The following is a 23,632-nucleotide window of genomic DNA, read 5'->3' on the forward strand; positions in this document are numbered from 1 at the left end:
AAGAAGTGGCGCCAGTGTTCAAATGCGAGTTTAATAGCCAATAATTCCCGATTACCAATATCGTAATTCAGTTCAGTCTCCGAAAAATTTTTTGAAAAAAAGGCACAGGGATGTAATCCATCCCCGTTATCCTGAGACAATACTGCGCCAACCCCCACAGAGGAAGCATCAACCTCAACCAAAAACGGCCTAGTAACATCAGGCTGCATAAGCATGGGAGCAGAGGTGAACCTCTCCTTGAGATACACAAAAGCTTCAATGGCCTCAGAAGACCACTGAACCGCATCAGCACCTTTCCTGGTGAGATCAGTCAGAGGTTTGACAATACTAGAAATTTTTTTTATGAATTTTCTGTAGTAATTGGCGAAACCCAAAAACCTCTGTATCGATTTCAAACCAATAGGCCTAGGCCATTCCTGCACAGCCTGAACCTTAACCGGATCCATCTCAAAACCTTTGCTGGAGATAATGTAGCCCAAAAAACTAATTCTCTGTACAGCGAACTCACATTTCTCCAGCTTAGCAAAAAGCGAATTGTCCATTAATAACTGTAATACCTCACGCACGCTCCGCCAATGAGACTCCAGATCCGGCGAATAAATCAAAATGTCATCCAAATACACAACCACATTTTTACCGATCAAAGGTCTAAGGATGTCATTAATCAGATTCTGAAAAAATGCAGGAGCATTAGTAAGACCAAAAGGCATAACCAGATTCTCAAAATGACCCACAGGAGTGTTAAAAGCAGTCTTCCATTCGTCACCCTCCTTCATGCGCAACAGATTGTATGCCCCCTTAAGGTCAATTTTAGAGAACCACTTGGCCCCCATTAACTGGTTAAACAGATCAGGAATCAATGGCAGTGGGTAAGGATTGCGTACAGTAATTTTGTTAATCTCACGAAAATCCAGACAAGGACGTAAACTGCCGTCCTTTTTTTTTACAAAAAAAAATCCAACCGCCACAGGAGACTTAGAGGGCCTAATGTGACCGGCGGCCAAACTTGTCTGTATGTATTCCTCCAAAGCCTTCCTCTCAGGAATAGTAAGGTTAAATAAACGACTTTTAGGAAGAGTCGCTCCAGGGACAAATTCAATAGAACAATCATAGTCTCTATGGGGAGGCAAAACCTGCGATTCCTTCTCAGAAAAAACTCTCCAAAAATCCTGAATAGGAACAGGCAATTCTCCCCTATCCAAAGCTGCAATACGCCCGTTACAACACTTGTCATAACATTTATGGCTCCAGGATTTAATTTCACTGGTAGACCAATCCAGTACAGGATTGTGAAATTTTAACCAGGGCAATCCCAATATTACTGGAGAAGGCAAGTTATTCAACACTACCAAATCCAATTTCTCATGGTGAACACCATTAATAGTGAGAGGAAATTCACAGACCTTGAGAGTAATATTCTTCAAAGGGGAACCATCCACAGAAACCACAGCAATGGGGGATGATAAAGGTTCAGGTTTTAAATTGAGTCTTTCCACGAATCCCCCATCAATTACATTCAGAGTAGACCCACAATCGACAAACACCCGAAATTCCATTAATTTTTCCTGAGCAATCGTGGAAGCAGCTAAAAATACACCCTTGGAATTTAAACAGGCAATACGGGCATGACTGACCATTTTTTTTTCTTTCTTCATACGAAGCTCACAGCCTTTAATCAAATGACCAGATTTTCCGCAATAGAAACACAAGCCTTCAAAAAATCGACGGTCTTTTTCTTGAGAGCGAGGTGCCACCGATCCAATCTCCATCGGTTCACCACTGTTAGTACACACATTCTCATAACCAGAAACTGACATAGCAGAGGATTTGCTCTCATTAACCCTTGCACGCAGTCTTCTATCCACCCGTATAGCTAATTGCATAGCCTGTTGCAAATCTTCAGGTGTAGGATAAGCAATTAGCAGGTCTTTAACTCTTTCACTGAGCCCAGCAAGAAATAGACTTTTCAGAGCAGAATCGTTCCACCCTGTTTGAGTAGACCAACGACGGAAATGAGTACAATATTTTTCCACATTACCTGATCCTTGTTTTAAACGTCTCAACTCAGTCTCAGCTGATGCGACACGGTCAGGATCATCATATAATAGTCCCAAAGCAGAAAAAAAACTATCCACTGATCTGAAGCATGTATCACTAGGTTGCAAAGAAAAGGCCCACTCCTGAGGCTCTTTGCGCAAAAGTGACATTATGAACCCTACGCGCTGGGATTCATCCCCAGAGGACTTAGGTCTCAAACGAAAATACAATAAGCAAGCATTTTTAAATGAAAAAAATTCTCGGTGTTCACCAAAAAATAAATCCGGCAAACATACCTTAGGCTCCAAGAAATGTGCTCCAGGACAGCTACTCACGTGCTGACGGAGCTCGGCCACCTCCAGAGAGAGTCCCTGCAGGCGATGAGCCAAATCCTGAACCGACACCATGATGGAACAGAAAAATCTTTCCTTAGAGAATTTGCAGGCTGGACATACTGTTATGTTCTGCTACCAGAGCTAAGGAAAGAGAGGAGATCTGTCCCTACGATAGAACTCATCTGAATCCCTACGATGTAACAGGGGACCTGATCCTGCGATCAGACCTGCTAAAGTCCTAAACTAGTCTGTACGGAGACCTATAGATGTGGGGAAGGAATCCCTACAAGTACTAAGGACTGGGAGGAAAATGGACACCTCCTAACAGAAATAGTAGCAGACAGACGAACAAACAACATATATAGAACATAGAGGTCCGTAGACCAAGCAAACTAACAGAGTTAGATACAGAGCACAGGCTAGCTAGAAAGTAGATATACAATGAAGTCCAGCAAAGCCAGAAGGGCGGAGCAGGATTAAATAGGCCAACAAGGTCATGTGACCAGCAAAGGAAAAAAAAACCTAAGAGCAAGGTTCTAACAGCAGTAGCTTAACAAGATGGTTTTAATGCCCTTTGGAAGAGTGGTGGAGGTTGCAGTAGCTTAACAAGACGGTTTAAATGCCCCTTGGAAGAGACGTGGAGGTCGCAGTAGCTTAGCAAGATGGTTTTAATGCCCCTTGGAAAAGTGGTGGACGTCGCATTAGCTTAACAAGACGGTTTTAATGCCCCTTGGAAGAGACGAGGAGGTTGCAGTAGCTTAACAAGATGGTTTAAATGCCCCTTGGAAGAGTGGTGGAGGTTACAGTAGTTTAACAAGACGGTTCTAATGCCCCTTGGAGAAGTGCTGGAGGTCGCAGTAGCTTAACAAAATGGTTTTAATGCCCCTTGGAAGAGACATGGAGGTCAGAGTGGTTTAACAAGATGTTTTTAATGCCTCTTGGAAGAGCGGTGGAGGTCGCAGTAGCTTAACAAGACGGTTTTAATGCCCCTTGGAAGAGTGGTGGGGGTCACAGTAGCTTGACAAGACAGCTTTAATGCCCCTTGGAAAAGTGGTGGAGGTTGCAGTAGCTTAACAAGACAGCTTTAATGGCCCTTGGAAAAGTGGTGGAGGTCGCAGTAGCTTAACAAGATGGTTTTAATGCCCCTTGGAAGAGACGTGGAGGTTGCAGTAGCTTAAGGTGGTTTAAATGTCCCTTGGAAGAGACGTGGAGGTCGCAGTAGGTTAACAAGACGGTCTTAATGCCCCTTGGAAAAGTGGTGGAGGTCGCATTAGCTTAAAAAGACGGTTTTAATGCCCCTTGGAAGAGACGTGGAGGTTGCAGTAGCTTAACAAGACGGTTTTAATGCCCCTTGGAAGAGTGGTGGAGGTTTCAGTAGCTTAACAAGACAGCTTTAATGCCCATTGGAAAAGTGGTGGAGGTCGCAGTAGCTTAACAAGACAGTTGTAATGCCCCTTGGAAGAGTGGTGGAGGTCACAGTAGCTTAAAAAGACAGCTTTAATGCCCCTTGGAAAAGTGGTGGAGGTTGCAGTAGCTTAACATGACAGATTTAATGCCCCTTGGAGAAGTGGTGGAGGTCGCAGTAGCTTAACAAGATGGTTTTAATGCCCCTTGGAAGAGCGATGGAGGTCACAGTAGCTTAACAAGATGGTTTTAATGCCCCTAGGAAGAGATCTGGAGGTTGCAGTAGCTTAACAAGAAGGTTTTAATGCCCCTTGGAAGAGACGTGGAGGTTGCAGTAGCTTAACAAGATGGTTTAAATGCCCCTTGGAAGAGTGGTGGAGGTTACAGTAGCTTAACAAGATGGTTTTAATGCCCCTTGGAGAAGTGGTGGAGGTCACAGTAGCTTAACAAGACGGTTTTAATGCCCCTTGGAAGAGACGTGGAGGTCAGAGTGCTTTAACAAAACAGTTTTAATGCCCCTTGGAAATGTGGTGGAGGTCGCATTAGCTTAACAAGATGGTTTTAATGCCCCTTGGAAGAGACGTGGAGGTTGCAGTAGCTTAACAAGACGGTTTAAATGTCCCTTGGAAGAGACGTGGAGGTCGCAGTAGCTTAACAAGATGGTTTTAATGCCCCTTGGAAAAGTGGTGGAGGTCGCATTAGCTTAATAAGATGGTTTTAATGCCCATTGGAAGAGACGTGGAGGTTGCAGTAGCTTAACAAGATGGTTTAAATGCCCCTTGGAAGAGACGTGGAGGTCAGAGTCGTTTAGCAAGATGGTTTTAATGCCCCTTACAAGAGCCATGCAGTACAGCATATTAAAAACATTATTCTCATTATTGGAGAGTGGGTCTCCCATAGTCTTTGCCTATGCCTGCGAAGCAAAGCTGGCAAAAATTAGGACGGAGGAACTTGCAATGCTGGCAACATGGACCATGGTCACCCTGGTGGTATAGTGGTGGTGGAGGCTGAGGATAAGGAGAAGAGCAAAAAAAAAGCCGAATTGAGGAAGCGTATACCCATGTGTGGGTGTGAAGCGGTGCATGGGAATACACCTCCCGAAATAACACAGTGGATTTGACTTTATGTTAATCTGCTGTCATTTGGTGGTGATGAGAAGTCTGGCCCAATCCAGCCCTTGTTCATTTTGATAAGGGTCAGCTTGTCAGCTTTGTCAGCTGATAGGCGAGTGCGCTTCTCAGTTAGAATTCCCCCAGCGGCACTAAAAACACGCTCCGATAACACGCTAGTGGCAGGGCAGGCCAGGACCTCCAAGGCGTACAGAGCAAGTTCATTGCAAGTGTCCAGCTCGAATACCCAATAATTAAAAGGGACAGAGGAATCACGGAGGACTCTGGTACGGTCAGCAAGGTACTCCCTCACCATCTTTTGAAACTTTCCACTCCTTGTGAGAGTACCCCGCGCCTCAGGGCCTGTAAGTTGGGCGGGTCTCAGAAAACTGTCCCAGAATGTTAACAGTGTTCCCCTGCTTCTGCTGGATTGGAGTTGCGTCTCTCTCGCCTGTATGCCTTGGTTGGTCAAAGAACTGTGACCTCTGCCGCTAGCGTGTTCAGATGAGAATGTTTTTAACAGTTCTGCAGCAAGGGCCTTCTGGTACTGCCCCATTTTTGTAGACCTCTCTACCTCAGGAATAAGAGAGTGAAAGTTCTCCTTGTAGCGGGGGTCTAAAAGTGTCACCAACCAGTAATGACTGTCACCCAACATTTTGGCAACGCGAGGGTCACGGTTAAGGCAGCGTAACATAAAGTCAGCCATGCGTGCCAGACTGGTAACGGGCAAGACTTCTGTGTCCTCACCAAGATGAATACTGACCATGCTCTCCTCCTCCTCACCCCCGGTCCTCAGACCACCCAAGCTGAACCTACTGTATGACAGTTGTACAGGTACTACCGTCTACAGCGCATGATACCAGCTCCTGTTCTTCCTCCTCCTCCTCCTCTCCCTCATTGTCCCCCAATGCACGTTGGGATGAGATGAGGCTGGGCTGTGTGTAATCGCCCATTACGGGTTCTTGATCCATCTCATCATACTCTGGCTGCAATGCCTCCTCTTTAATTCTCTGCAGAAAGTGTTGCAAAAGACAGACAAGTGGGATGCTGATGCTAATGATGGCGTCATCGCCACTTACCATCTTGGTGGACTCCTCAAAGTTTGTCAGGATGGTACATATGTCAGACATCCAGGTCCACTCCTGAGGTCTTATGTGTGGAGTCTGACCTGAATATCGATGGCCTTGTTGCAGCTGGTACTCCACAACTGCTCTCTTCTGCTCACAAATCCTTTGCAACATGTGGAGGGTAGAGTTCCAGCGTGTGGGGACATCACACACCAGTCGGTGTGCCGGAAGTTGCAAACGCTGCTGCAACACAGCAAGGGGGGCGGAAGCTGTAGCCGACTTGCGAAAATGAGCTGTCAGGCGACGTACTTTGACGAGCAGATCTGGCAACTCGGGGTACGATTTAAGAAACCACTGAACCACGAGGTTAAGCACATGAGCCAGGCATGGTACTTGTGTGATCTCGCTTCGCCTCAGAGCCGCCACCAGGTTACGGCCATTGTCACACACGACCATGCCTGGATGTAGGTTCAGCGGTCTCAGACACAGGTTTGCCTGCTCTTTCACAGCTGTCCACAACTCACAAGCAGTGTGAGGTTTATCACCTAAGCTTATGAGTTTCAGCACAGCCTGTTGCCGCTTGGCTGAGGCAGTACTGCAGTGCTTACAGCTTGTAACTGATATGGTGATATCTGAGATGGAGGAGTTCACAGTAGCTTAACAAGACAGCTTTAATGCACCTTGGAAAAGTGGTGGGGGTCACAGTAGCTTAACAAGACAGCTTTAACGTCCCTTGGAAAAGTGGTGGAGGTCGCAGTAGCTTAACAAGACGGTTTTAATGCCCCTTGGAAAAGTGGTGGAGGTCGCATTAGCTTAACAAGATGGTTTTAATGCCCCTTGGAAGAGACATGGAGGACGCAGTAGCTTAACAAGATGGTTTAAATGCCCTTTGGAAGAGTGGTGGAAGTTACAGTAGCTTAACAAGACGGTTTTAATGCCCCTTGGAGAAGTGGTAGAGGTCACAGTAGCTTAACAATACGGTTTTAATGACCCTTGGAAGAGACATGGAGGTCAGGGTGGTTTAACAAGATGGTTTAAATGCCCCTTGGAAGAGACGTGGAGGTCGCAGTAGCTTAACTAAATGGTTTTAATGCCCCTTGGAAGAGTGGTGGAGGTCACAGTAGCTTAACAAGACGGTTTTAATGCCCATTGGAAGAGACGTGGAGGTTGCAGTAGCTTAACAAGTTGGTTTAAATGCCCCTTGGAAGAGACGTGGAGGTCGCAGTAGCTTAACAAAATGGTTTTAATGCCCCTTGAAAGAGTGGTGGAAGTCACAGTAGCTTAACAAGACAGCTTTAATGCCCTTTGGAAAAGTGGTGGAGGTCGCATTAGCTTATCAAGACAGTTTTAATGCCCCTTAGAAGAGACGTGGAGGTTGCAGTAACTTAACAAACCGGTTTTAATGCCCCTTGGAAGAGACGTGGAGGTCACAGTAGCTTAACAAGACGGTTTTAATGCCCCTTGGAAGAGTGGTGGAGGTCTCAGTAGCTTAACAAGATGGTTTTAATGCCCCTTGGAAGAAACGTGGAGATCACATTGGAATAAAAAGACAATATGAATGCCCCTGGGAAGAGTGGTGGAGGTCGCATTAGCTTAACAAGACGGTTTTAATGCCCCTTGAAAGAGACGTGGAGGTTGCAGTAGCTTAACAAGTCGGTTTAAATGCCCCTTGGAAGAGACGTGGAGGTTGCAGTAGCTTAACAAGACGCTTTTAATGCCCCTTGGAAAAGTGGTGGAGGTCGCATTAGCTTAACAAGACGGTTTTCATGCCCCTTGGAAAAGATGTGGAGGTTGCAGTAGCTTAACAAGACGGTTTAAATGCACCTTGGAAGAGACGTGGATGTCGCAGTAGCTTAACAAGACCGTTTTAATGCCCCTTGGAAAAGTGGTGGTGGTCGCATTAGCTTAACAAGATGGTTTTAATGCCCCTTGGAAGAGACGTGGAGGTTGCAGTAGCTTAACAAGATGGTTTTAATGCCCCTTGGAAGAGACGTGGAGGTCGCAGTAGCTTAACAAGATGGTTTTAATGCCCCTTGGAAGAGACATGGAGGTCACAGTGGAATAAAAAGACAATATCAATGCCCCTGGGAAAAGTGGTGGAGTTCGCATTAACTTAACAAGATGGTTTTAATGCCCCTTGGAAGAGCAGTGAAGGTCACGGTAGCTTAACAAGATGGTTTTAATGCCCCTTGGAAAAGTGGTGGAGGTCGCATTAGCTTAACAAGATGGTTTTAATGCCCCTTGGAAGAGACATGGAGGACGCAGTAGCTTAACAAGATGGTTTAAATGCCCTTTGGAAGAGTGGTGGAAGTTACAGTAGCTTAACAAGACGGTTTTAATGCCCCTTGGAGAAGTGGTAGAGGTCACAGTAGCTTAACAATACGGTTTTAATGACCCTTGGAAGAGACATGGAGGTCAGGGTGGTTTAACAAGATGGTTTAAATGCCCCTTGGAAGAGACGTGGAGGTCGCAGTAGCTTAACTAAACGGTTTTAATGCCCCTTGGAAGAGTGGTGGAGGTCACAGTAGCTTAACAAGACGGTTTTAATGCCCATTGGAAGAGACATGGAGGTTGCAGTAGATTAACAAGTTGGTTTAAATGCCCCTTGGAAGAGACGTGGAGGTCGCAGTAGCTTAACAAAATGGTTTTAATGCCCCTTGAAAGAGTGGTGGAAGTCACAGTAGCTTAACAAGACAGCTTTAATGCCCTTTGGAAAAGTGGTGGAGGTCGCATTAGCTTATCAAGACAGTTTTAATGCCCCTTAGAAGAGACGTGGAGGTTGCAGTAACTTAACAAACCGGTTTTAATGCCCCTTGGAAGAGACGTGGAGGTCACAGTAGCTTAACAAGACGGTTTTAATGCCCCTTGGAAGAGTGGTGGAGGTCTCAGTAGCTTAACAAGATGGTTTTAATGCCCCTTGGAAGAAACGTGGAGATCACATTGGAATAAAAAGACAATATGAATGCCCCTGGGAAAAGATGTGGAGGTTGCAGTAGCTTAACAAGACGGTTTAAATGCACCTTGGAAGAGACGTGGATGTCGCAGTAGCTTAACAAGACCGTTTTAATGCCCCTTGGAAAAGTGGTGGTGGTCGCATTAGCTTAACAAGATGGTTTTAATGCCCCTTGGAAGAGACGTGGAGGTTGCAGTAGCTTAACAAGATGGTTTTAATGCCCCTTGGAAGAGACGTGGAGGTCGCAGTAGCTTAACAAGATGGTTTTAATGCCCCTTGGAAGAGACATGGAGGTCACAGTGGAATAAAAAGACAATATCAATGCCCCTGGGAAAAGTGGTGGAGTTCGCATTAACTTAACAAGATGGTTTTAATGCCCCTTGGAAGAGCAGTGAAGGTCACGGTAGCTTAACAAGATGGTTTTAATGCCCCTTGGAAGAGTGGTGGAGGTCACTGTAGCTTAATAAGACATCTTTAATGCCCCTTGGAAAAGTGGTGGAGGTCGCAGTAGCTTAACAAGACAGCTTTAATGTCCCTTGGAAAAGTGGTGGAGGTCGCAGAAGCTTAACAAGACGGTTTTAATGCCCCTTGTAAAAGTGGTGGAGGTCGCATTAGCTTAACAAGACGATTTTAATGCCACTTGGAAGAGACAATGAGGTTTCAGTAGCTTAACAAGATGGTTTAAATGCCCCTTGGAAGAGACGTGGAGGTCGCAGTAGCTTAACAAGACGGTATTAATGCCCCTTGGAAGAGATGTGGAGGTTGCAGTAGCTTAACAAGATGGTTTAAATGCCCCTTGGAAGAGTGGTGGAGGTTACAGTAGTTTAACAAGACGGTTTTAATGCCCCTTGGAGAAGTGCTGGAGGTCGCAGTAGCTTAATAAAACAGTTTTAATGCCCCTTGGAAGAGTGGTGGGGGTCACAGTAGCTTGATAAAACAGCTTTAACGCCCCTTGGAAAAGTGGTGGAGGTTGCAGTAGCTTAACAAGACAGCTTTAATGCCCCTTGGAAAAGTGGTGGAGGTCGCAGTAGCTTAATAAGACGGTTTTAATGCCCCTTGGAAAAGTGGTGGAGGTTGCATTAGCTTAGCAAGATGGTTTTAAGGCCCCTTGGAAGAGACGTGGAGGTTGCAGTAGCTTATCAAGGTGGTTTAAATGCCCCTTGGAAGAGACGTGGAGGTTGCAGTAGGTTAACAAGATGGTTTTAATGCTCCTTGGAAGAGACGTGGAGGTTGCAGTAGCTTATCAAGACGGTTTAAATGCCCATTGGAAGAGTGGTGGAGGTTACAGTAGCTTAACAAGACAGTTTTAATGCCCCTTGGAAAAGTGGTGGAGGTCGCAGTAGCTTAACAAGATGGTTTTAATGTCCCTTGGAAGAGACATGGAGGTCAGAGTGGTTTAACAAGATGATTTTAATGCCCCTTGGCAGAGCGGTGGAGGTCACAGTAGCTTAAGAAGACGGTTTTAATGCCCCTTGGAAGAGTGGTAGAGGTTGCAGTAGCTTAACAAGACAGCTTTAATGCCCCTTGGAAAAGTGGTGGAGGTCGCAGTAGGTTAACAAGACAGTTTTAATCCCCTTGGAAGAGTGGTAGAGGTCACAGTAGCTTAAGAAGACAGCTTTAATGCACCTTGGAAAAGTGGTGGAGGTCGCAGTAGCTTAACATGACAGATTTAATGCCCCCTGGAGAAGTGGTGGAGGTCGCAGTAGCTTAACAAGACGGTTTTAATGCCCCTTGGAAGAGCGATGGAGGTCACAGTAGCTTAACAAGATGGTTTTAATGCCCCTTGGAAGAGACATGGAGGTTGCAGTAGCTTAACAAGAAGGTTTTAATGCCCCTTGGAAGAGACGTGGAGGTTGCAGTAGCTTAACAAGACAGTTTAAATGCCCCTTAGAAGAATGGTGGAGGTTAGAGGAGCTTAACAACATGGTTTTAATGCCCCTTGGAGAAGTGGTTGCGGTCACAGTAGCTTAACAATACGGTTTTAATGCCCCTTGGAAGAGACGTGGAGGTCAGCGTGCTTTAACAAAACGGTTTTAATGCCCCTTGGAAATGTGGTGGAGGTCGCATTAGCTTAACAAGACGGTTTAAATGTCCCTTGGAAGAGACGTGGAGGTCGCAGTAGCTTAACAAGATGGTTTTAATGCCCCTTGGAAAAGTGGTGGAGGTCGCATTAGCTTAATAATACGGTTTTAATGCCTTTGGAAGAGACGTGGAGGTTGCAGTAGCTTAACAAGACGGTTTAAATGCCCCTTGGAAGAGACGTGGAGGTCAGAGTCATTTAACAAGATGGTTTTAATGCCCCTTACAAGAGCCATGCAGTACAGCATATTAAAAACATTATTCCCATTATTGGAGAGTAGATCTCCCATAGTCTTTGCCTATGCCTGCGAAGCAAAGCTGCCAAAAATTAGGACGGAGGAACTTGCAATGCTGGCAACACGGACCATGGTCACCCTGGTGGTATAGTGGTGGTGGAGGCTGAGGAGAAGGAGAAGAGCAAAAAAAGCCGAACTGAGGAAGCGTATACCCATGTGTGGGTATGAAGCGGTGCATGGGAATACTCCTCCCGAAATAACACAGTGGATTTGACTTTATGTTACTCTGCTGTCATTTGGTGGTGATGAGAAGTCTGGCCCAATCCAGCCCTTGTTCATTTTGATAAGAGTCAGCTTGTCAGCATTGTCAGTTGATAGGCGAGTGCACTTATCAGTTATTATTCCCCCAGCGGCACTAAAAACACGCTCCGATAACACGCTAGTGGCAGGGCAGGCCAGGACCTCCAAGGCGTACAGAGCGAGTTCATTCCAAGTGTCCAGCTCGAATACCCGATAATTAAAAGGCACAGAGGAATCACGGAGGATGCTGGAACGGTCAGCAAGGTACTCCCTCACCATCTTTTGAAACTTTCCACTCCTTGTGAGAGTACCCCGCGCCTCAGGGCCTGTAAGCTGCGCGAGTCTCAGAAAACTGTCCCAGAATGTTGACAGTGTTCCCCTGCTTCTGCTGGATTAGAGTTGCGTCTCTCTCGCCTGTACGCCTTGGTTGGTCAACGAACTGTGACCTCTGCCGCTAGCGTGTTCAGATGGGAATTTTTTTAACAGTTCTGCAGCAAGGGCCTTCTGGTACTGAAGCATTTTTGTAGACCTCTCCACCTCAGGAATAAGAGAGTGAAAGTTCTCCTTGTAGCGGGGGACTAAAAGTGTCACCAACCAGTAATGACTGTCACCCAACATTTTGGCAACGCGAGGGTCACTGTTAAGGCAGCGTAACATAAAGTCAGCCATGCGTGCCAGACTGGTAATGGGCAAGACTTCTGTGTCCTCACCAAGATGAGTACTGACCATGCTCTCCTCCTCCTCCTCCTCCCCCCTGTCCTCAGACCACCCACACTGAACCGACTGTATGACAGTTGTACAGGTACTACCGTCTACAGCGCATGATACCAGCTCATGTTCTTCCTCCTCCTCCTCCTCTCCCTCAATGTCCCCCAATGCACGTTGGGATGAGATGAGGCTGGGCTGTGTGTAATCACCAATTACGGGTTCTTGATCCATCTCATCATACTCTTGCTGCAATGCCTCCTCTTTAATTCTCTGCAGAGAGTGTTGCAAAAGACAGACAAGTGGGATGCTGACGCTAATGATGGCGTCATCGCCACTTACCTTCTTGGTGGACTCCTCAAAGTTTGTCAGGATGGTACATATGTCAGACATCCAGGTCCACTCCTCAGGTCTTACTGTATGTGTGGAGTCTGACCTGAATATCGATGGCCTTGTTGCAGCTGGTACTCCACAACTGCTCTCTTCTGCTCACAAATCCTTTGCAACATGTGGAGGGTAGAGCTCCAACGTGTGGGGACATCACACACCAGTCAGTGTGCCGGAAGCTGCAAATGCTGCTGCAACACAGCAAGGGGGGCGGAAGCTGTAGCTGACTTGCGAAAATGAGCTGACAGGCGACGTACTTTGACGAGCAGGTCTGGCAACTCGGGGTGCGATTTAAGAAACCGCTGAACCACGAGGTTAAGCACATGAGCCAGGCATGGTACTTGTGTGATCTCGCTTCGCCTCAGAGCCGCCACCAGGTTACGGCCATTGTCACACACGACCATGCCTGGATGTAGGTTCAGCGGTCTCAGCCACAGATCTGCCTGCTCTTTCACATCTGTCCACAACTCACAAGCAGTGTGAGGTTTATCACCTAAGCTTATGAGTTTCAGCACAGCCTGTTGCCGCTTGGCTGAGGCAGTACTGCAGTGCTTCCAGCTTGTAACTGACGTAGTGATATCTGAGATGGAGGCTGAACATGAGGAGGAGGAGGAGGATGATGCGCAGGAGCTGTACACTGTGGGGGCAACTCTGACTGACATAGGGCCCACAATCCTCGGTGTGGGGAGGATGTGTTCCGTCCCGAGGTCCGACGGGGTCCTGGCTTCCACTATGTTTACCCAGTGTGCCATCTGGGAGATGTACTGTCCCTGGCCACAAGCACTTGTCCACGTGTCCGTTGTCAGGTGGACTCTCCCAGTAACTGCGTTGTTGAGGGCACGGCAGATGTTTTGGGACACATGCTTGTGTAGTGCGAGGATGGCACACCGGGCAAAATAGTGTCGGCTGGGAATCGAGTACCGAGGGACGGCCACCGCCATAAGGTTGCGGAAGGATTCTGTCTCCACCAGCCTAAAAGGCAGCATTTCCAATGCAAGTAGTCGTGAAATGTGCGAATTTAGGACTGTGGCCTGTAGGACGTTGGCTGCGAATCTGCGCTTTCGTTCAAAGCTCTGGGATATGGACAATTGAATGCTGCGGTGGGCGTGGACGTGGACGTTGATGCTGTTTCTTGAGAAACTGCCATAACAAGTGAAAACTGAGAGGAGGGGGCATCTTTGCATGCAGTATGGACAGGGGATTGCCTTGCATGCACAACATGGGGTTCTATTACTCGCACAACAGCGGAAGAAGCAGTGGTGACACCCGCTGACACTGTTCGTGGACCCTGGGGTTCGCCCCACAAAGTTGGTGCTTTGCTGACATGTGCCTGATCATGCTGGTGGTGGTCAAGCTGGTAGTTTTGTCACCCCTGCTGATGCTGGCATGGCAGGTGGTACAAATGGCCTTTTTGGGGTTATCAGCAGAGTCTTTAAAAAATTTCCAGACTCTGGAAAACCTACCGGTTGTACTGGCAATGTCCCTTGTGTTGGTGTAAAGGGGAACTGTTGCCCGCCTTCTGTGTGCGGCCACCACACTGCTTCTTCCTGCCTGTTGGGGTACTCTCCCTTCCTCCCCCTGTGTGCTGCTGGCCTCGCTCTGCATGTCCTTCTGCCACGTTAGGTCAGTTACTAGATCATCCACCACCTCCTCCTCTTCCACTTGCGCACCACGATCCTCCTCCTCACCTTGTGGCAATTGTGTCTAGTCATTGTCCACCTGTTGTGACAAATTGCCAGCGTCGACTTCCTCTGGCCGTGGCTGTTCAAATATTTGGGCATCGCTACATGGGATCTCCTCTTCCACCACTTAAAGCGGAGCAGGCGAGGGGTACAAATATGGAAATGGACCAGTGAACAGCTCTTCAGAGTGTCCAAGTGTGGGATCAGTTGCTGTCTGACGACACTCAGCATGGTGGGAGGAAGGAGCAGCAGGGTGAGGAGGAGTATGCGGTCGAGACTCACGGCTACTAAAACTTGACCGTGTGGAAGACAGACTGGAGGTGGTGGTGCCCAGGTAACTGGAAGTATTATCTGTTCACACTGATCCGTTCGCAATACTGGTGTTGTAGTGTGCTTCCCTAGTAATTCGGTCAAGAAGTGGGAGCGAGAAGATGTGGCTGTTGGTTGTGGCACATTTTCTCCTTGGCCACGGCCCCATCCTCTACACGCACCATCACCAGAACGTCCAGTTCCACGTCCCTTGCCAAGCGCCTTGCCCATTGTAAATGAAGTAAAATAGCTTACACTCGCACTATCAATGGAAAAAGGGTAATAAAAAGGAGATTAGAACCGTGGAAGAGGAAAACCACAGTTCTATTTGTCTGGCCTACACCAGACTCTTTTAAACAGATATATTGGTGTCTGATCAGTCAGGGAGACACTATTACAGCTTTTTTTACGGCAAAAAATGACAAAAACAGGATAATATAGAGATTTGACCCGTGGAACTGCAAAACCACAGTAATGGTGTTGTAGTGTGCTTCCCTAGTAATTCGGTCAAGAAGTGGGAGCGAGAAGATGTGGCTGTTGGTTGTGGCACATTTTCACCTTGGCCACGGCCCTGTCCTCTACACGCACCATCACCAGAACGTCCAGTTCCACGTCCCTTGCCAAGGGCCTTGCCCTTTGTAAATGAAGTAAAATAGCTTACACTCGCACTATCAATGGAAAAAGGGTAATAAAAAGGAGATTAGAACCGTGGAAGAGGAAAACCACAGTTCTATTTGTCTGGCCTACACCAGACTCCTTTAAACAGATATATTGTTGTCTGACCAGTCAGGGAGACACTATTACAGCTTTTTTTACGGCAAAAAATGACAAAAACAGGAGAATACAGAGATTTGACCCATAGAACTGCAAAACCACAGTTATAGTTATGTGGCGTACACCAGACTCTTTTAAACAGATATATTGGTGTCTGACCAGTCAGGGAGACACTATTACAGTTTTTTTTACAGCAAAAAATGCCAAAAACAGGACAATACAGAGACTTGACCCGTGGAACTGCAAAACCACAGTACTACTTTTCTGGCCTACACCAGACTCTTTTAAGCAGAGATATTGGTGTCTGACCAGTCAGGGAGACACTATTACAGTTTTTTTACGGCAAAAAATGCCAAAAACAGGATAATACAGAGATTTGACCCGTGGAGCTGCAAAACCACAGTTCTATTTTTCTGGTCTATACCAGACTCTTTTAAACAGACATATTGGTGTCTGAACAGTCAGGAAGACACTATTACTGTTTTTTTTTACGGCAAAAAATGCAAAAAGCAGAATAATACAGAGATTTGACCCGTGGAACTGCAAAACCACAGTTATAGTTATGTGGCGCACACCAGACTCTTTTAAACAGATATATTGGTGTCTGACCAGTCAGGGAGACACTATTACAGTTTATTTTTTACGGCAAAAAATGCCCAAAACAGGATAATACAGAGATTTGACCCATGGAACTGCAAAACCACAGTTCTACTTTTCTTGCCTACACCAGACTCTTTTAAACAGATATAATGGTCTCTGATCAGTCAGGGAGACACTATTACAGTTTTTTTTTCCGGCAAAAATGCCAAAAACAGGATAATACAGAGATTTGACCCGTGGAACTGCAAAACCACAGTTATATTTTTCTGGCCTACACCAGACTCTTTTAAACAGATATATTGGTGTCTGAACAGTCAGGGAGACACTATTACTGTTTGTTTTTTATGGCAAAAAATGCCAAAAGCAGGATAATACAGAGATTTGACCCGTGGAACTGCAAAACCACAGTTGTAGTTATGTGGCGTACACCAGACTCTTTTAAACAGATATATTGGTGTCTGACCAGTCAGGGAGACACTATTACAGTTTTTTTTTTACTGCAAAAATGCCAAAAGCAGGTTAATACAGAGATTTGACCCGTGGAACTGCAAAACCACAGTTATATTTTTCTGGCTTACACCAGACTCTTTTAAATAGATATATTGGTGTCTGAACAGTCAGGGAGACACTATTACTGTTTTTTTTTACGGCAAAAAATGCCAAAAGCAGGATAATACAGAGATTTGACCCGTGGAACTGCAAAACCACAGTTATAGTTATGTGGCGTACACCAGACTCTTTTAAACAGATATATTGGTGTCTGACCAGTCAGGGAGACACTATTACAGTTTTTTTATGGCAAAAAATGCCAAAAGCAGGATAATACAGAGATTTGACCCGTGGAACTGCAAAACCACAGTTATAGTTATGTGGCATACACCAGACTCTTTTAAACAGATATATTGGTGTCTGACCAGTCAGGGAGACACTATTACAGTTTTTTTTTACGGCAAAAAATGCCAAAAGCAGGATAACACAGAGATTTGACCCATGGAACTGCAAAACCACAGGTATAGTTATGTGGCGTACACCAGACTATTTTAAATAGATATATTGGTGTCTGACCAGTCAGGGAGACACTATTACAGTTTTTTTTTTACGGCAAAAAATGCCAAAAGCAGGATAATACAGAGATTTGACCCGTGGAACTGCAAAACCACAGTAATAGTTATGTGGCATACACCAGACTCTTTTAAACAGATATATTGGAGTCTGACCAGTCAGGGAGACACTATTGCTGTTTTTTTTACGGCAAAAAATGCCAAACACAGGATAATACAGAGATTTGACCCGTGGAACTGCAAAACCACAGTTCTATCTTTCTGGCCTACACCAGACTCTTTTAAACAGATATATTGGTGTCTGAACAGTCAGAGACACACTCAAATTTTTTTTCTTGGGGGGGGGGGGGGCAATACCAAAAGGTTAATAAGATGCGTATTTGGACAGTCTGACTGAGGAAAAAAAAATAAATGCAGGATTTAGATGAAAAAAAAATTTTTTTTCCTTGCCCCTGAGACCGGGGTGATAAGTCTAGCAATTTGATCAACAGGAGCACACAGGACAGTAATGCAGCGTTTGCTGGTATATCCACTGCGTCTCCTATGCAGCCTGCCTGCCTGATATCTGGGACGGATATTAATCCTGAGAAGGACTGTTTGTTTGATTTGGTAGCCTTTAGAGACCCTACACTGCCTATTACGCACTATATATCTCTCCCTAACTCAGCAGCACTGACCCTACACTGGCTGATCCGGAGCGACTGTGTCCAAGATGGCGGCGCCCGGTTTTAAATACTCGAGGTGACGCTGTGCGGCCAGCCAATCACTGTAATGCCCACAAACAACATGGCTGCGGCATTACAGTGCCTGCCTGGCAATCTCTGCATGTTCATTGGCTCAGTAAAGAGCGCCAAACATGCAGGGCGGACACCCGAGCGCCCACCCGAGTAACCCGGAAATGCTCGGTGCTCGCCGAACATCCCGAGTAGCGTGATGCTCGGGCGAGTAACGAGCAGTGTCGAGTGACTCGCCCCCTGGGCCGTGGGGCACTCTGATCCGGGCAATAGGGGAGCGATGGGGGTAGTAGTGGTGACCCGGTCCGTGGCTCAGAGTGGTCAGACCAATGGTAGTCTGCTATGTGCTGTTGTTAACGTCCGACTATGCCACCCGTGGATTTGCGGTCATTAGGAACCGCCGCTGCCAGGTAGACCGCTGGGGCTGATGGTGTATGCAGCTGAGGTGGTGTGACTCCCCACGGGAAGAGTGCAGCCCCAGGGCAGTGTAGTGAATGGTGGGAGTGATGGTGGTGAGAGTCCCAGTACCGGTAGTGCTGGAGGCGCGAAGGAGCACACAGACAACAAGTTACAGTCCGGGGTCTTTACTCACAGTTCATTTGTTCCGGGTCACTTCTGTCAGCAGTGACCGCCGAGCCGTGCTGCGTCTACCAGGTGTGGGGCTCGGTCAACTCCCAGGCAGCTCAGAGGTAAGGCTCAGGACCCCCTTTTATCCTTTCTCTGGCCTGCCTCACCAGTGACCCACTTTTGTCCAGCTGCCGCGGATCTGCGCGGGTAAACGTGGGCCCCGTTCCCCGCTGTCCTTTATGGTGCCTTCCTAGCAGGTTTGATGAGGTGCTGCACCAATAAATGGTCACAGCCTCCGGTCTTTGGCTGAGGGTTGTTTCTCCTACACCAACTTGGGATCTGGTACCCTTAATCTGCCTGACCCTTCACCCGATATTCTCATGGGTTCTTAGGGTCCCTTCCACCTTCTTGTTCCCGAGCCCCTCTGTTCCTCTGTCTCTTCTTCTCCTCTTTTCGGTTCCTCCTTCTTCTCCTTTCCCGTGGAGCTGGGCTGAGAAGGAACCACAGCTCCCCTTCACCTCCTCTCTCTCTCCACTCTCCTCCTCGTCCTTTCTCTAGGCCCACTCTGGAGTAGAGCTCCTACAGAGCCTCTACTCCCTGTCTCAACTCAACCCAGAACTAAGATGGTGCCCACCTTTTATACCTCCCTTTAGCCATGAGCCCAGGTGACCAGCAACCAATGGGCTCCTACCTACGCTCAGGAACCAACCCCTGTCTGCTCCTACATCACTGAGTTTTCCTCCCCCCTCCCCACTCCAGCCAGGGACATGGTCTGTCGTACCTGCATTTCTGTCTAATGGGAGCACCGTTGAGCTGTCCCTCGGAAATGGGGTGAGTGTGCTGTATGCAGCTAACTGAGCCCTGGTCCATACTCCATCCTTACCTGGGAGTAGAATACCACACCTCTGGCAGAGGTGCAATACCCCTGTAGCGGCCGAGCCCTCGGGGCGCTACATTGAGCACGCTCGCTCAACACTAAATTCAACCTGTTCCAATATTTGATATTTTAATTGCGCTATGGATTGTTTCTTCTCATTAAAGTGATATGGAAGAGGCAATGTCAAATCATTACATCGAATGGTGGATTTATGCTTATTTATCCTCCTACCCACCTGCTGCATACTCTCCCCTATATAAAGTAAGCCACACGGTCATTTTATAGAATAAATTACATTACTAGTTTTACAAGTAAAAAACCCTTTAATTGTAAAACGTTTACCTGTATAGGGATGTAAGAAATATTGGCCCCTTATCACATTATTGCACTCAGCACAATTCAAACATGGATAAGTGCCATTATTATTACTAGAAAAGAAAGTCTGTTTTGGAATTTTTACTGCACTCCCTATATCTGCCCTTATTATTTTATTGTGTGTGTTGGGTAACCTTTAGTGATGAGCGAACACTAAAATGCTCAGGTACTCGTTGCTCGGGTCGAGCAAATTGGAATACTCGGGTGCTCGACCCGAGCAACGAGCCCAATGTAAGTCTATGGGAAACTCGAGCATTTTTCAGGCAGCTCCACCCGGTGGTCTGCAGAGGGCCTATAAATTGCCCAAATCGATGGGAACTGTCCTCAAGTGACATGGGAACAGCCTAGGGAAGACCCCTGGAAGCAACTCTGACTCCCAGATCACTGCTGTCAACAACGTGGTCAGAGTATTACGCGACTTTTACGGACTCACAATAAAACCTACAAAAATGAAACCAAAATGGATTTTCCTGGGAAATATGTTAAGGAACATCCTTTCCAGGGTAATGACTTGTATATAAGGCAAAATAAATAACCAAAAACAAAAATACTCCTCCACACCTTGGGCTATGTTCACACGTAGCGTTTTTGATGCGTTTTTGCACTTTTGCATTGCTTTCAACCAAGACAAATGCATTCACCAGGAAATGTCATTTTAACATTTTACAACCTTATCTGGCCATGTGGTGTGTGACACATCATCAGACACATGCATACAGTGCTGAAAAGACATGGGAACAGCATGGGGAAGACCTCTGGAAGCATCTCTGACTCCCAGGTCACTGCCTAAAAGTGTGCCCATCATAAGTGATCCTTGGCGCATGAGAAAATGTCTCCCGCCATGCACCTGTCATTGCAGACTTGCAACAATCACCATCCACGTCCTTGTCCCACTGCAGCGTTCAGTTGTCTCTACCCCATTCCTTGGAATGCAAGCCCAAGTATGCGGGCAGTCACCCACAGGCTGCAATACTATACTGCCAAATTTTAGACAGCTGCTTGCACTTGAAATATGGCCTTTTAGGCTCGTGGAGGCGGAAGCTTTTCATAACCTCATGCCGGCGGCGGCCGGGTGTCCATACTCGGTCCCCAGCCGCCACTTTATTTCCCGGTATAGCCTCCACCTTCCACAAGCACGGGTCCCACAACATTACCCGTGCCCTCCCCAGTGCACTTACTGGGAAGGACCACCTAACCACAAACACGTGGACAGGCCAGGGATGGTACGGAGCCAGTCCAAAACTTTTTTTGCTGAGAGTTGTATTTAGCTCGGTGAAAGGACTGGCATAGAGGGAAACCGTATCTACCCTGCATGTCATTTCTTCCAGGAAGTCCTGTAATTGAGCTTGTTGCAGAAGCAATGGCAGCCTGTCCAACATCAACTCGCACTTGTCGGTGGTGCTTTGACACACACACACATCTTTCTTTGCACATTTAATTTCTTGAATACAGAGTTGGACAATGGCCTGATCTGTAATGCGTTTTGAGAAATAACATGCATAAGTGACGCACCCCCTGGGCCGTGGGGTACTCGGTGCCGGGCCAGTCGTTTCTAGGGGAGATGTCACAGTGGCGGTGACTCGGTCTGTGATCCAGGGCGGTCAATCAAAAGGGGAATATTTACAGAGGATTTATAGTTTTTATATACAGTTCGTGACGCCACCTGTGGTATGCGGCTATATGGAGCCGCTGCTGCGGAGCAGGTCCTCTGGAGCTGGTGTAAATGCAGCAGAGTTGGTTTAGCTCTCCACAGGTGGAACTTAGCTCCAGGGCAGTGTAGATATTACTGTGCAGTGTAGTGCAGGGGATGGCGCAGATAATGATCAGAGACAGTAAGGTGCAGTCCTCAGGGTTTACTCACGGTTTCTTAGACTTCCAGTTACCAGTACTAGAGTAACTTCCCACGGTGTCCAGTGCTTACTCAGGGAGGGGTTCAGCAAACTCCCAGGTCTCTCCGGAGTACGTAACAGGACCCCATTCTGTGTATTCCCTCTGGTCGTCTCCCTGCACCTCACACCTAGTGTCCCAATCCAGTGACCGCGGACCTTGCCGGGCGACGTCTTCTCTGTCACCTGGGTCCTCTATGGCCACCTTCTTGGTGAGACAGATGTGGCTTGTGGCTGCAGTACCTGAAATACTGCAGCCTCCGGTTTCCTAGTTGAGGCTTAAAGAACTCCGCTAGTTTAGGGACCGGTCCCCTCTGTGTGACCTGAACCCCTCCACCTCCTGGTAGATTCGGACGTTTGGGGTGGCCTGCAGCACTACCCATACCCCTGGGCTCCCTTCCACATTCCTGGAGCCTTTCCTGCTCCTCTCTCTCTTCAGTCTTGGGACTCTCTGGCTAGGCCCTCCTCCTGAGCAGAGCTCCTACAGAGTTCCTGCTCCTACTACTTCTCCACTCAGACTCCTCTGACTGAACTCCCTATAGAATGTTCCACCCTCTTTTTATATCACTTCTTCCAATGCTCCCCTGAACTTCTTCCTCCACCCACACCCTCTACATGGTTCCCCATCACTTTGGTTGCCCCCACTCCAGCCAGGGACAGGGCTCAGCAGGAAAGTGACGCATCTTGCCCCTCCTGCTGGTCTGGAGTAGTGTAGTGTTGGATGCAGGTGTTAGGGTCCCGGGCAGTACTCCTTCCTTACCTGAGAGTGAGATACCACACCACTGGGTGAGGTGCAGTACCTCTGTGGCGACTGAACCCTCAGGGGCGCCACATAAGTATGGCCGATCCACATTAAAAAAGCAGCCATAGAGTGTCTGGGAACCTTCCCCCACACTTTTCTTAGCCAGGGCTGCTTTTCGGCAGGGTTGGATAGGCCCACCAGAGAACCGGAGACTCCTCCGGCGGGCCCTGGCTTCTCCTTCAGGAGAGTTCATAGTGCCGAGGTGAGGCCATGATGATGATAGATGCCACCATCTGCTTAGTTTTCTGTTACTTGGAATGCAAGTGCAAGTATGCAGCACTTTGCACTTGAAATATGGCATTTTAAGCTCTTGGAGGCGGAAGCTTTTCACAACCTCATGCCAGGCCATTGGTAGTCCGCTATGTGATGTTGATTATGTCCGACTACGCCACCCGTGGATTTGCGGTCATTAGGAACCGCCGCTGCATGCAGACCGCTGGGGCTGATGAGGTGTGCAGCTAGGGTAGTGTGACTCCCCACAGGAAGAGTGCGGCCCCAGGGCAGTATAATGGATGGTGGGAGTGATGGTAGTGAGAGTCCCAGTGTTGATAGTGCTGGAGGAGCAAGGAGCACACAGACAACAGGTTGCAGTCCAGGGTCTTTACTAAAACAGGTAAACTGACCCATAAACAGTCCCGGCTAGGAGGGGACCTGGATGTCTGAGAGCAATGGGGAAATTGGCCCTGGTCAGGGTGAGGGTGTAGGCCTACCGTGCTTTCTGCGCTCCTTCTGGCTATCTCCTCGTTATAGGATAACAGCCCACGTTTCCGAGCTTTCCGTGTACTCTCGCCTGTATGGCCTGCGACGTGGGTTCCTTTCTGCTCCCAGCCTTGTACGGCTTTGCTGGTCCCTTCTGTTGTGGCAGGGCCTCCAGGCTTCTTAGGCCAAGGAATATACAGTCCCTTGCAAACTGGTTATCTGCTGGAGAATGTGGAATCCTCCCAGCCTCAGACACCAAAGTCTGGTAGATTAAGTCTTTTATCTGCCAAGACAGGCTCTCTTCGCCTCTTGTCTCTGGCTTGTGGCTCTCCTCCTGCCACACTTCCTCTTAGGTGCAATACAACTTTCTGTCCCTGCTCTGCTCCGGGACACGTCTCAGTGCTGAGACAGGCCATCCAGTTCTCTCTAACTCTGCCCCCAGCACCAGCTTTTATAGGGGCAGCCTGCTCCCCCTACTGGCCTGAGACAGAGGTACTGCATGCTAATGTTCCCCTGACTAGAGAACCTCCCCCTTGCTCTCAGACACAGCTTTATTACATTTTGTGGCATCCAGGCCAGGGTGACACATTCCCCCCTAGTAAAATTTAGTACTCCGGGACTAAACAGTAAACAAGGATTATATGCATGACCATA

The sequence above is a fragment of the Phyllobates terribilis genome, unplaced genomic scaffold, assembly GCF_046119375.1.
Source record: "Phyllobates terribilis strain yellow unplaced genomic scaffold, ASM4611937v1 Scaffold_8__6_contigs__length_399053987, whole genome shotgun sequence".
Taxonomy (NCBI): Eukaryota; Metazoa; Chordata; class Amphibia; order Anura; family Dendrobatidae; genus Phyllobates; species Phyllobates terribilis.